The sequence below is a fragment of the Bos taurus genome, chromosome 10 (assembly GCF_002263795.3).
Source record: "Bos taurus isolate L1 Dominette 01449 registration number 42190680 breed Hereford chromosome 10, ARS-UCD2.0, whole genome shotgun sequence".
Lineage (NCBI taxonomy): Eukaryota > Metazoa > Chordata > Mammalia > Artiodactyla > Bovidae > Bos > Bos taurus.
The window spans coordinates 94,294,054-94,306,640 of NC_037337.1; the positions used below are offsets into that span (position 1 = coordinate 94,294,054).

General features: G+C 38.7%; 1 long non-coding RNA gene across 1 annotated transcript; it reads right to left on the minus strand.

Annotated features, from left to right (window-relative positions):
• Positions 1–750: 750 nt before the first annotated feature.
• LOC132346427 (uncharacterized) lies at positions 751–12,285 on the minus strand. Its single transcript, XR_009496262.1, has 3 exons — positions 9,716–12,285; positions 1,817–1,883; positions 751–1,091 (listed from the first exon to the last, which is right to left on the minus strand). It is a non-coding gene; the product is annotated as an uncharacterized lncRNA (long non-coding RNA).
• Between the last annotated feature and the right edge of the window lie 302 nt (positions 12,286–12,587).

Below are 12,587 nucleotides of genomic sequence, written 5' to 3' on the forward strand. Positions count from 1 at the left end.
AGCTGCTCTCACTGCAGTATGCTTCAAAAATGAAACTATAAGACCCAGATCTAAAAAAAAAATACATAAAATCCTGGAAAAGTTGCAAGGACTGACAAAAAAAAAGAACACAATTGATTTACAGAGGGAAATATGACAAACTTAGCCTCCATGAGGAGACCACCCACTTCCACAGAAAGAGCTCCCAGGCTGCACAGTAGAGCAATCAAAGAAGCAGAACTGAATTTTTAAGAAGGACCTCCACCCCCCACCACTAGTGAATTGCTCTTTCAGTCACTTTACTCTTCTCCCTTTTTATCTGTTGGTAAGGACTTGTTCACTGCTATTAATTATTTTCTTAGTTTGGTTGTGTTCTGTGTTCATGCTCAGTCATATTGGATTCTTTGTGACCCTGTGGACTGTAGCCCACCAGGCTCCTCTGTCCATGGGATTCTCCAGGCAAGAACACTGGAGTGGGCTGCCATTTTCTACTCCAGGGTTTCTTCCTGACTCAGGATCGAATGAGCATTTCCTGCATCTGCTGCACTGGCTTTACCCCCGCGCCACCTGGGAAGCCCTTAGTTTTGTTAGGTGCCTCATATGTGCTCTGTGGTTGTGAGATGCATTTAGAAATCTTTGGTTCTCATTTCCCCAGTATGATTCAAGGCACCACATTATTAAACAGCTGCTGATCCCTCAGTTTCAGTTCTTGAATGGATTATGGGTAAACCAAAGATATCTCCATATTTTGGGGCCTAGTTTTGTTTTGAATGGAGGACAATTTAATTCAGAATTCAAAGTAAGAACATCCTGAAAATTAAATCAACAACTTCACGAATTAAATCAATAAATAAGAAAATCTTTCACATGCAGCTTCTGAAGCTCCTATCAGTTTCTGAAAGTGAAAGTGAAGTCTCTCAGTCGTATCCGACTCTTTGAGACCCCATGGACACCAGCCTCCTCCGTCCATGGGATTTTCTAGGCAAGAGTACTCGAGCAGGTTGCCTTTTCCTTCTCCAGGGAACTTCTCGACCCAGGGATCAAACCCAGGTCTCCTGCATTGTAGACAGATGCTTTACCGTCTGAGCCACCAGGGAAGCTCCAATCAATTTCTGAAAGTGAAAGTGAAGTTGCTCAGTTGTGTCCGACTCTTTGTGACCCCACGGACCATACAGTCCATGAAATTCTTAGGCCAGAATACTGGAGTGGGTAGCCTTTCACTTCTCCAGGGGATCTTCCCAGCCCAGGGATTGAACCCAGGTCTCCCACATTGCAGAGTGATTCTTTACCAGCTGAGCCAAAAGGGAAGCCCAAGGATACTGGAGTGGGTAGTGTATCCCTTCTCCAGGGGATCTTCCTGACCCAGGAATCAAACGGTGGTCTCCTGCCTTGCAGGTGGATTCTTTACCAACTGAGCTATCAGGGCCACATTTAACTGGTTACTGTTCCTTGACCTAGCAAGCACTTAGGGAAATGTATGTCATGTAGTGGGAGCCACCCTTACCATAGTCTCTCTTGATTTAAAACTGGGCTAAAATAATTCAATTTCCTAGATCATCATCTGTTGTTGTTTAGTCGCTAAATTGTGTCTGACTCTTTTGTGACCCCATGGACTGTAATCTATGAAGTTCCTCTGTCCACAGGGTTTCCCAGGCAAGAATACTGGAGTGAATTGTCATTTTCTTCTCTAAAGGATCTTTCCAACCCAGGGATTGAACTGGCATCTCTTGCCTCTCCTGCATTGGCAGGCAGATTCTTTACCACTGAGGCACCGGGGAAGCCCCAGGGCATCTTCCGAGGGCAGACAAATAATATATACTTTCCTTTCGACCTTTACCTGAAAAGTCCACGGAGATAACTTAGCAATCCACATATTTATTTCATCTTTACCAGAAATTCTTGTTCTAGAAGAAATTTAGAACAGAATAGCTTAGAGATACTTAATACACTTATACTAAAGATTAATATATCCAGAAGACACACAGTGGTTTACAGCAATTGTGTATTTTGCAAAAGATATGGTTTTTTAATTCTTTAGGAAAAAATTCTGTCCCTCAATCAGTGATAGGCTCTAATTGCAAGCACTAGGAATCTAAAATTGGTGGTGTATTTCTTTTTGACCTTTCATTATTGGTTACATTAGCTTATTAAGTACATTTCTTGTTCAGAAAAGTCCATTGCTCTACTTACTCTGAATTAGATTTCTAGAAAGCTTATCAGATCGTTTTCTTCTTAAAATAATTAGAAATCATTAGCAGTGATCTCACAAATTATTGATAACACCCAGTATACATACTGCCTGAATTTACAGATTGGATTATGTAAAGCTTTTTCAAATATCTCTTTGGTAAACTTGAAGTTTCAGTTATTTGATAGTGTACTTGATTTTTGCTGTTACATATATTTCTCATTAGACTATCATAAGAGAAAAAAAAATAGTTTAAAGAGAAGTTTTTTTTTTTTTTTAATAATAGGAAGAAAAGCACCATTTCCACTACTGGTCAAGAAGACAGGTGTGCGTGGCATGCTCAGTTGCTCAGTCGTATTCGACTGTTTGTGACCCTATGGCCTGTAGCCCTCCAGCTTCCGTTGTCCATGAGATTTTTCCAGGCAAGAATACTGGAGTGGATTGCCATTTCCTCCTCCAGGGGATCTTCCCGACCCAGGGATTGAACTTGCATCTCCTGCCTTGGCAGATGGATTCTTAACCACTGAGCCACCTGGGAAGCCCCAAGAAGATATGTTCAGTCCAGTTCAGTCACTCAGTTGTGTCTGACTCTTTGAGACCCCATGAATCGCAGCATGCCAGGCCTCCCTGTCCATAACCAAATCCCAGAGTCTACCCAAGCCCATGTCCATCGAGTCAGTGATGCCATCCAACCATCTCATCCTCTGTCGTCCCCTTCTCCTCCTGCCCCCGATCCTTCCCAGCATTAGGGTCTTTTCAATGAGTCAACTCTTCACATGAGGTGGCCAAAATATTGGAGTTTCAGCTTCAGCATCAGTCCTTCCAGTGAACACCCAGGACTGGTCTCCTTTAGGATGGACTGGTTGGATCTCCTTGCAGTCTAAGGGATTCTCAAGAATCTTCTCCAACACCACAGTTCAAAAGCGTTAGTTCTTCGGCACTCAGCTTTCTTCACCGTCCAACTCTCACATTCATACAAGAAGATAGGAGGTAGTAGAAAAATAGATTTTCTTAAGGGTCCAAAATAATAATAATAACATGCTTAAAAAAATAACTGTGTTTTCAAGTACGGCTAGAGTTGGGCTTTTAGAGTATGAAAGAATTTCCCTATTTCAGAAACTAAGTAATAGCTAATTACAAAGTACATCAAAACCAACAAAGGCCAGTCTACAATGTACAAAGCAGAAGATTTAGCTGTGACTTAACAACATGAACATGAAGAGCAGGAAAGATTCATGAGCAAGGCACAGATTTAGAATGACTAAATATCACTGTCATCTATCATAGTAATATATAAACTAGCAGTGCAATACATTGAATAAGCCAGCACAGACAATATAATCATGAAGCAGGTTTTTTTTTTTTTTTTTTTTAATATCACACTTATTTTTTCCCCCAAAAATGGAAACAATAATACTTCATTCATTCACTTGAGTGCATGAGTGCTCAGTTGTGTCTGATTCTTTGCCATCTCGTGGACTGTAAACTGCCAGGCTCCTCTATCCATATAATTTTCCAGGCAAGAATACTGGAGTGGGTAGCCATATCCTCCTCCAGGGGGTCTTCTCGACCCAGGGATCGAACCTGAGTCTCCTGTGTCTCTTGCATTGCAGGCAGATTCTTTATCTCATCAGAAGGGATTAGATGAAGTATGGTACATTTATGCAATGGAATACTATGTCATCATTTTACAATGGAGTAGATTCACACAGCTGGACTTTGAAAGAGATATACATATATATATATATATGTCTTACATAAAAAAAGATTGCAAAGAGCAAATTCTTTCCTTTCTCTTAGATGAAAATCTGGGAAGCCATTGCAGCAAAACTAATAGTTGGTTGCCATAAGTCTTAAAACACAATCTCCATCAAGTAACAAAAACATCCATCCCCATGAAATCATTAAGGTCAAGATGTGATTTAAAATTCAGTTCAGTCACTCAGTCGTGCCCGACTCTTTATGACCCCATGGACTGCAGTACACCAGGCTTTCCTGTCCATCACCAGCTCCTGGAGCTTGCTCAAATTCATGTCATAAGGGAGGCTTGTTCATTGTCCCACCTAAATCTGGAAAAATCTTAAAATTTGGCAAAGAAAGCAATAGCTTCCTTCCCACACATCCCCTAGCTTCCTTCCTTCCAATCTTTCTAATTTCCCATTCCTTTTCCCCTTTTTGGCCGTCCTATTCCTTACCAGCAGCATCTAGAAAAATAACAAGAGCCGAAGTAATAGATAAAGAAAACTTCTCTGTGGACACTGGATTAACTAGTGCTCTCTAAATTTGGCAGGTATTCAAGGCTGACTCACCTTTACGGCTCTTGGCCAACCTTTCTAATCCATTTTGAGGAATCATTTGTGTGCAGTCCTCCTGACAGGAGTAACTGCCTCTATTTCTGCTGTCCCTTCATCTGTCCTCATCACTAAGGATTGTCCCCTCTATTTTTTTTTTTTTTTCTCATTGCCATCTATTTGTCCTTCTAGACTGGGTTTTAGATAAGACCTAAGATCACCCATGGAAGTTCTCGCTCATTCTTGGCCCACAACTGGCTGGACAATACTGCCAAACTCTTGGAGAATGTCTTCTAACACAGCCCAAACAAGCTCTCCCTTTGCTATGGTTGTTGTTCAGTCGCTAAGTCGTGTCTGACTCTTTGCAACGCCATGGCTTGTAGCATGCCAGGTTCCTCTGTCTTCCACTATCTCCTGGAGTTTGCTCAAACTCATGTACATTGAGTTGGTGATGGGATCTAACCATCTCACCCTCTTCTGCCCCCTTCTCCTTTTCCTTTGATCTTTCAGCCTCAGGGTCTTTTCTAATGAGCTATTCCATGTTCAAAACAGCTAGTTAGGAATCTCTTGGCCTTAGGTCTTCCAGGTGTCAGTCAGACCTCAGTTTTTTCATTCCCCAACCTTTAGGAATACACATTAAAAAAAAATTATTTATTTACTTGGCTGTTTTGTGTCTTAGTTGCAGCATGTGGGATCTTTCGCTGCAGTACATGAATTTTCTAGTCGTGGCATGCTGGCTTTGGTAATTGCAGCTCACAAGCTCTGGAGCATGTGGGCTTAGTTGTTCTCCAGCATGTGAGATCTTAGTTTCCTGACCAGGGATCAAACCCATGTCCTCTTCATTGCAAGGTGGATTCTTAACCACTGGACCACCAGGGTTTAATAGTCCCCCACAGTAACTATTAAATGTTCTCATTGAACCCTCTTAATTTTGTTAAAGGGGAATCAACTTCAATGTTGCACTCCTTTTTGAATAGAAGATAATCCCAGTCCACAAAAAAATGTCTCTGAATAATTCATTGGAAGTTCTTCTAACTGGTTTTGGAATTTGGAGGTAGCCACAAAACTCCCTACCCTTTGGTGGAGCAGGACAAAGAGATTTACAGTACAGCTCATTCCTGATAAATTTTTAAAATCCTCTCTCAAGCTCAAAGTCTTATCACCTGCTATATCCTTGTTATGAGTGAGAGGATCAAAGTTTATGGAACATACTTCAATAGGTATACTAAATGTTTTCATTGTTTTAGCCTCTCCTTTGGTGTAAACCTCACCTGTCTTAATATTTACTTCTGTATTCTGTCTCAGATCAACTGTAGGTGTTCTTTATAGTTTGTATAAATTATTACAGTAGCACAATTTCTTTCCTTCATCTTTTGCTATGATTGTCAGTGCTAGTAAATGTTCTGGGAATGTTTTTTTCCTCACATGGACTTTAACTTTCTTAATCTTCATTAAAGTAGTATCATGTCTCATTACCAAAACAAGTCATTTTCTTTTAAAGTCTTTCATTATTCTTTTTTCTCCATTAAAACATCATCAATCTCATCCTTAAAGTTAAATCATTGTGACTTAAAGAGAAGTTCATCCAACTTCTATAGACGAGTTACAAAATTAATTACAACTTTGTCAAAAAAAAGGAATATAAATTGGGATGGATATATGAAATGACATGATATTGAAATGATATATGTAGTCTGTTGAGTAATATTTGATCCTGCTAATTTCCTGGGAACATTCATATTCTCAATATTTAAATTTCAAGCTATGACAGTTGAGATGAAGCACATTTTATCATCATGGGTAACTATCATTATATGACTATCATTTAAGAAAAGGATCCATATACTCATATTTCAAATCTTTCTAAAACTGGATGCTGTTTTATTGTTTAAAAATTTTGGACAGCTTTCATGAATATATACACGAGCAAGGAAGATTCTCCTACTTTGTTCTGAGGTTTTACATTCAGGGTAGAAAAGAAGAAATATTTTCTGATATTTTCCCCACTCCACTTTCCCTTTTTTCCTCTCTCTCTTCCCTTCCTTTTTCCTTCCTTTCTCAATATTTGCTTTAAATAAAAAGGAAGTTGATACAATACAAATTTGCTTCTCCTAAATCATTTCCATTAGCAATGTATATCATATCTACCCCAAAGTTTGTTCAAATCACATATACCCTGGCCACTCACTATTTAAAGTTAATTTCTGCAAGTTAGAGAGAGCAGTAGCATTAATGCATGCCATATCACCCAATTTCTTTCCTCTACATAGAGAAAAGACGGAGGGAAATGTTTGTTCCCAAGTGCCTCAAACTGCTTAGTGTTTAGGGGGAAAAAAAAAGGAAGGTAATTGGGAAGTGCTTCTAAGAGAAATTAGTTTCTCTTGTCAACTGTCATTAAGATGAATTACACTCAGTGGCATCGCAGAAGCAGAAATGAAATCTAACATATTTGCAACTAAGACAATAGTGTGCATGTTTTTAAATTGCATCAGGTAGGGCCCATTATTTAAGATTCGTTGCTACTGTCATTGTCACAACATCCTACATTATTCAAGCCAAGCATCAATTCCATTAGTCAGTCTCTCCTTCGCTGTCAGAGATGCAAACATAGGTTTGTGTTCCTTAGAGTAAATGTATCATCTGAATGGAAATGTGTCAGGAAATATTAAATGATATGAGGTATGATTCGTGAAATAAAATCAAATAAACAGATGAGTCCCTCTCTCTCCCCAAAAAGGAAAATTCTTTATAAAAAGCTGTAAGGTTATGAGTTCTTTGTAGATGAGAAGAGTAATACAACCATTTCTGTATTCCCAGTAAATAAGGTGTAGCTGGTGTTAAATAGGTACACAATACATATTTTTTAAACAAATTAATTCAATAAGTAAATGAATGAATAAAGGAATGAAGATCAAAGTAATCTTGCTTAATATATTAACAATACAGTAAGGAAAAAAATTTGGCCTATTAACATCTCCCTGGGTGATCAAAAAATATGAAATAAATATGCATTACTTCAAATTTTCAAATAGCCTATAATGGGTCATATTAGTCAAGGCTATGATTTTTCCTGTGGTCATGTATGGATGTGAGAGTTGGACTGTGAAGAAGGCTGAGCGCCAAAGAATTGATGCTTTTGAACTGTGGTGTTGGAGAAGACTCTTGAGAGTCCCTTGATCTGCAAGGATATCCAACCAGTCCATTCTAAAGGAGATCAGGCCTGGAATTTCTTTGGAAGGAATGATGCTGAAGCTGAAACTCCAGTACTTTGGCCACCTCATGCGAAGAGTTGACTCATTGGAAGACTCTGATGCTGGGAGGGAATGGGGGCAGGAGGAGAAGGGGACGACAGAGGATGAGAGGGCTGGATGGCATCACTGACTCGATGGACGAGTCTGAGTGAACTCCAGGAGTTGGTGATGGACCGGGGGGCCTGGCGTGCTGCAATTCATGGGGTCGCAGAGAGTTGGACACAACTGAGCGACTGAACTGAACTGAACTAACTGTACACATAGGAACTGGCAATACTTCACTCTGATGAGCAAGACTGAAGTGCTCTCATAATTAACTGCATTTGAATGGATTCTATCACATATTTGCTACTTGCATGCTTTCATTAACATGTATATCCAGGAGTTCAAAACACCAGGGAAATTTTATTTTTGTCAGTAAGAAATATTAAATCAAGATCCATTTCATGAGTTAAGGATGAAATGTACAACACTTTCGCCAGAGCTAATTCTCCAGACATCAGAAGTAGCTATTGGTCAACTGCTTAAAAGGTTTTGAGTTCAAAGTTCACAAAAATGATTCTGTTAAAACGTGGAGACTGTCATGTAAATTTAATCAGATTAATAGAATATCTGCTTTGCTTAGAAAACTTATGTAAATGCTGTAAGTGTTTTTATTTATTTGATGGATGATCTAATTCTTTCACACTGTATTATCTATGTAGTTAGAAAACACCACATTTATTTTACTTTACTATAACTATTTATTATATGAATATTTTGCTAAGTACTTTGAAATCTGCATATAATGCCTCATGGAGTCCATGATAATATAAATTTGAAAAACAATTTTTGTAATACTAAGTACTAAAAATAGTGATTATTTATTGCAAATATATTATACCTCATGCAATTTACAGAGTACATCATGCTTCTGATGCCAGGCTGAATGAATCACAAGTTGGAATCAAGATTGCCTCAACAATCTCAGATATGCAGATGATACATACCACTGTAATGGCAGGAAGCAAAAAGGAACTAAAGAGCCTCTTGATGAGAGTGAAAGAAGAGTGTGAAAAAATTGACTTGAAACAACATCCAAAAAAATAAAATCATGGCATCTGGTCCCATCACTTCATAGCAAATAGATGGAGAAAAATTGGAAAGAGTGAAAGATTTCATTTTCTTGGGCTCCAAAATCCCGGCAGACAGTGAATGCAGCCATGAAATTAAAAGACACTTGCTCCTTGGAAGAAGAGCTATGACAAACCTAGACAGCATAAGCAGAGACATCACTTTATGGATAAAGGTCTGTATGGTCAAAGCTATGATTTTTCCTGTAGTCATGTATGAAAGTGAGAGTTGGATCACAAAGAAGGCCGAGCACCAAAGAACTGATTTTTTTTCAATTGTGGTGCTAGAGAAGACTCTTGAGAGTCTCTTGAACTGCAAGGAAATCAAACCAGTCAGTCCTAAAGGAAATCAACCCTGAATATTCATTGGAAGGACTGATGCTGAAGCTGAAGCTCCAATACTTTGGCCACCTAATACGAAGAGCCGCTTCGTTGTAAAAAGCCCTGATGCTGGGAAAGATTGATGGCACGAGGATAAGAGGCAACAGAGGATGAGATGGTTGGGTGGCATCAGCAATTCAACAGAAGTGAGTTTGAGTAAACTCCGGGAGACAATGGTGGACAGGGAGGCCTGGCATGCTGTGATTCATGGGGTTGCAAAGAGTCGGACACGACTGAGTGACTGAACTGAACTGAACTGAACATATACACGGGGGCTTCCATGATGGCTCAGGTGTAAAGAACCTGCTTGCAGTGCAGGTGACAAAAGATTCAGTTCCTGAGTTGGAAAGAGTCCCTGAATAAGGAAATGGCAAAAATCAAATTACAAAGTTTTTTTTAAATGACAATTTCATCATGTTTTATCTCAGTGGCAACCTGCTGTATTTAAACCCTGAAAGGAAAAAAAAAATTGTGCCTACAATTTTTTCTTTATGAACATATGGGAAAACATACATTTAACTCTTGCCTGGAAAATCCCACAGTGAAGGAGCCTGGTAGGCTGCAGTCCATTGGGTCACGAAGAGTCGGACACGACTGAGCGACTTCACTTTCACTTTTCACTTTCATGCATTGGAGAAGGAAATGGCAACCCGCTCCAGTGTTCTTGCCTGGAGAATCCCAGGGACAGGAGAGCCTGGTGGGCTGCCTTCTATGGGGTCGCACAGAGTTGGACACGACTGAAGTGAAGTAGCAGCAGCAACTACAAATAACATAAATATTGACATCTGAGTAACTATTTCTATGTCTGGGCATGAAACATTTAATTTTAATATCCTAAATGTTTTACATTAGCATCTGTTTTTGCAAGCATAGTCTTATAAATTACACTGCCATACTGAATAAAGTATATTCTTAATTAGCAAGGGTTAGGTAATCCATAGGGTGCAAAAATATGCATTATCTTTACATTAGACTTGCCTCATGTTTTCCTCAACTAGTCTGTTGATGGAATTACTGTATTCTAACTTTATAGTAATAACCTAGCACCTTTAATATATATGTCTATGTAGCTGGAATTTCCACAACAGAAAAATCACACCATAAAAATTAATTATGACTCAGTTCTGGTGTGTGCCTCTAAAAGAACGGATATAAAAAATAAAATTAAAAAAAAAAAAGTAAATAGGATCACTCATGAAATAACTTACTCATCTGGTATGACTATGCAGATTCTTTTGTTTCAGCTCATCCAGGTCTCTACTTCTCTGCTTCCTGCGTTTCAATTGACCAAGCATATGATACACAGGGTAGATAAAGAGCCTTAGTAACTCCAATCCAAGTTTTGGCATTTGAGCAATATGAAATCTCCAAAAATAAATATTTGAGGAGTAATATTAACATGGACTTTTTTTTTTTTTTTTTGGTAAAGATGAAGGTGTGAAAATGAAGTCATTTTCTCAGGTGACTTGATATGTCACAGTATACAGTGGAACTTTTTATTTGCTTGTTTGTTTTTTTTTTCAATCCTTCCGCCATTGTGCTCAAGGTACCGCCTCAGCAAGTGCAAGACATCCGGGAACTGATTCTTCTCAGAGTCCCTTAGCCTCTACAGTGGAATTTTTAGTTAACAAATAAAATTATGAAAACTGTGTTCTTTAGTCATAAAAATACATTACTTTTTTCTTTTTATTCTTATTGTGTATTGAGAATAATAAAATTCCATAAAAATAGACCTACCACAAACTTCCTATATAAAATCTACAGGGGAAAAACAAAAACGTCAGGGTTTTGTAAAGATATATCATGTGGGCATGCATAAAATGACAAGCACGTGTAAGCTGAAAGAAATGTCTTCTAATAGGTAAAATCAGCAAAAATGAGCAAAGATATAATCTAGGGATTTTAAAAGACACTTAAAAATGAACTTTCAGGAGTGGAGGAATTTTCACATCAGTTATTAAATGTTTATGAATGATCATTGGGAGACTTCCCTGGTGGTCCGGTGGATAAGACTTCACCTTCCAATGCAGGGAGTTTGGATTTGATCGCTACTGGGGGAGCTAGAATCCCATGTGCCTTGTGGCCAAAAAACCAAAACATAAAACAGAAGCAATATTATAACAAAATCAATAAAGGTTTTAAAAATGATCTACATTAAAAAAAAAACCTGTTAATTAAATAAAAAGATATCATTGGTTTTGCCAAGACTCAGTGATAATTACCTGAGTTAACCTCCCATAGAAGATTCTTACAGAGGTGGACACATTACAGGCACCAACTATTGACACTGGATGAGAGATAGAGCAGGGTTGTGATTCTTAAGAGAAAGGAAACACATAAAGATGAGCTGCATGTTCTCCTGGGTTCTCCCTGGGATCCCTTTTCTAAACTGAGAGGATGGAGTCCTGAAAGAAAGAAGTCATCTTGCCTGGCAGAGGAAACTGAAGTTTAAATTCAGAGATGCAGAAGAAAATGGAAAGAGGAGTGTAGGTTGCCAGAGAGGAGGGAGTCACACAGAATAGAGACTCTAGCAATCTGCTGAGAGTTCCCTTAACTTTTTGACCAAATCTAATAATCTCTTCGGAAGCTTTTGTTGACAATGATGGCTACTCCATTTCTTCTAAGGGATTCCTGTCTGCAGTAGTAGATATAATGGTCATCTGAGTTAAATTCACCTATTCCAGTCCATTTTAGTTCACTGATTCCTAGAATGTCGACGTTCATTCCTGCCATCTCCTGTTTGATCACTTCCAATTCTATTTCTGCTTTATTGACTATGCCAAAGCCATTGACTGTGTGGATCACAAAAAACTGGAAAATTCTGAAAGACATGGAAATACCATACCACCTGACCTGCCTCTTGAGAAACCTGTATGCAGGTCAGGAAGCAACAGTTAGAACTGGACATGGAACAATAGACTGGTTCCAAATAGGAAAAGGAGTACGTCAAGGCTATATATTGTCATCCTGCTTATTTAACTTATATGCAGAGTACATCATGAGAAATGCTGGGCTGGAAGAAGCACAAACTGGAATCAAGATTGCTGGGAGAAATATCAGTAACCTCAGATATGCAGATGACACCACCCTTATGGCAGAAAGTGAAGAGGAACTAAAAAGCCTCTTGATGAAAGTGAAAGAGGAGAGTGAAAAAGTTGGCTTTAATCTCAACATTCAGAAAATGAAGATCATGGCATCTGGTCCCATCATTTCATTGGAAATAGATGTGGAAACAGTGTCAGACTTTATTTTTTGGGGGCTCCAAAGTCACTGCAGATGGTGACTGAAGCCATAAAATTAAAAGACACTTACTCCTTGGAAGGAAAGTTATGACCAACCTAGGTAGCATATTCAAAAGCAGAGATATTACTTTGCCAACAAGGGT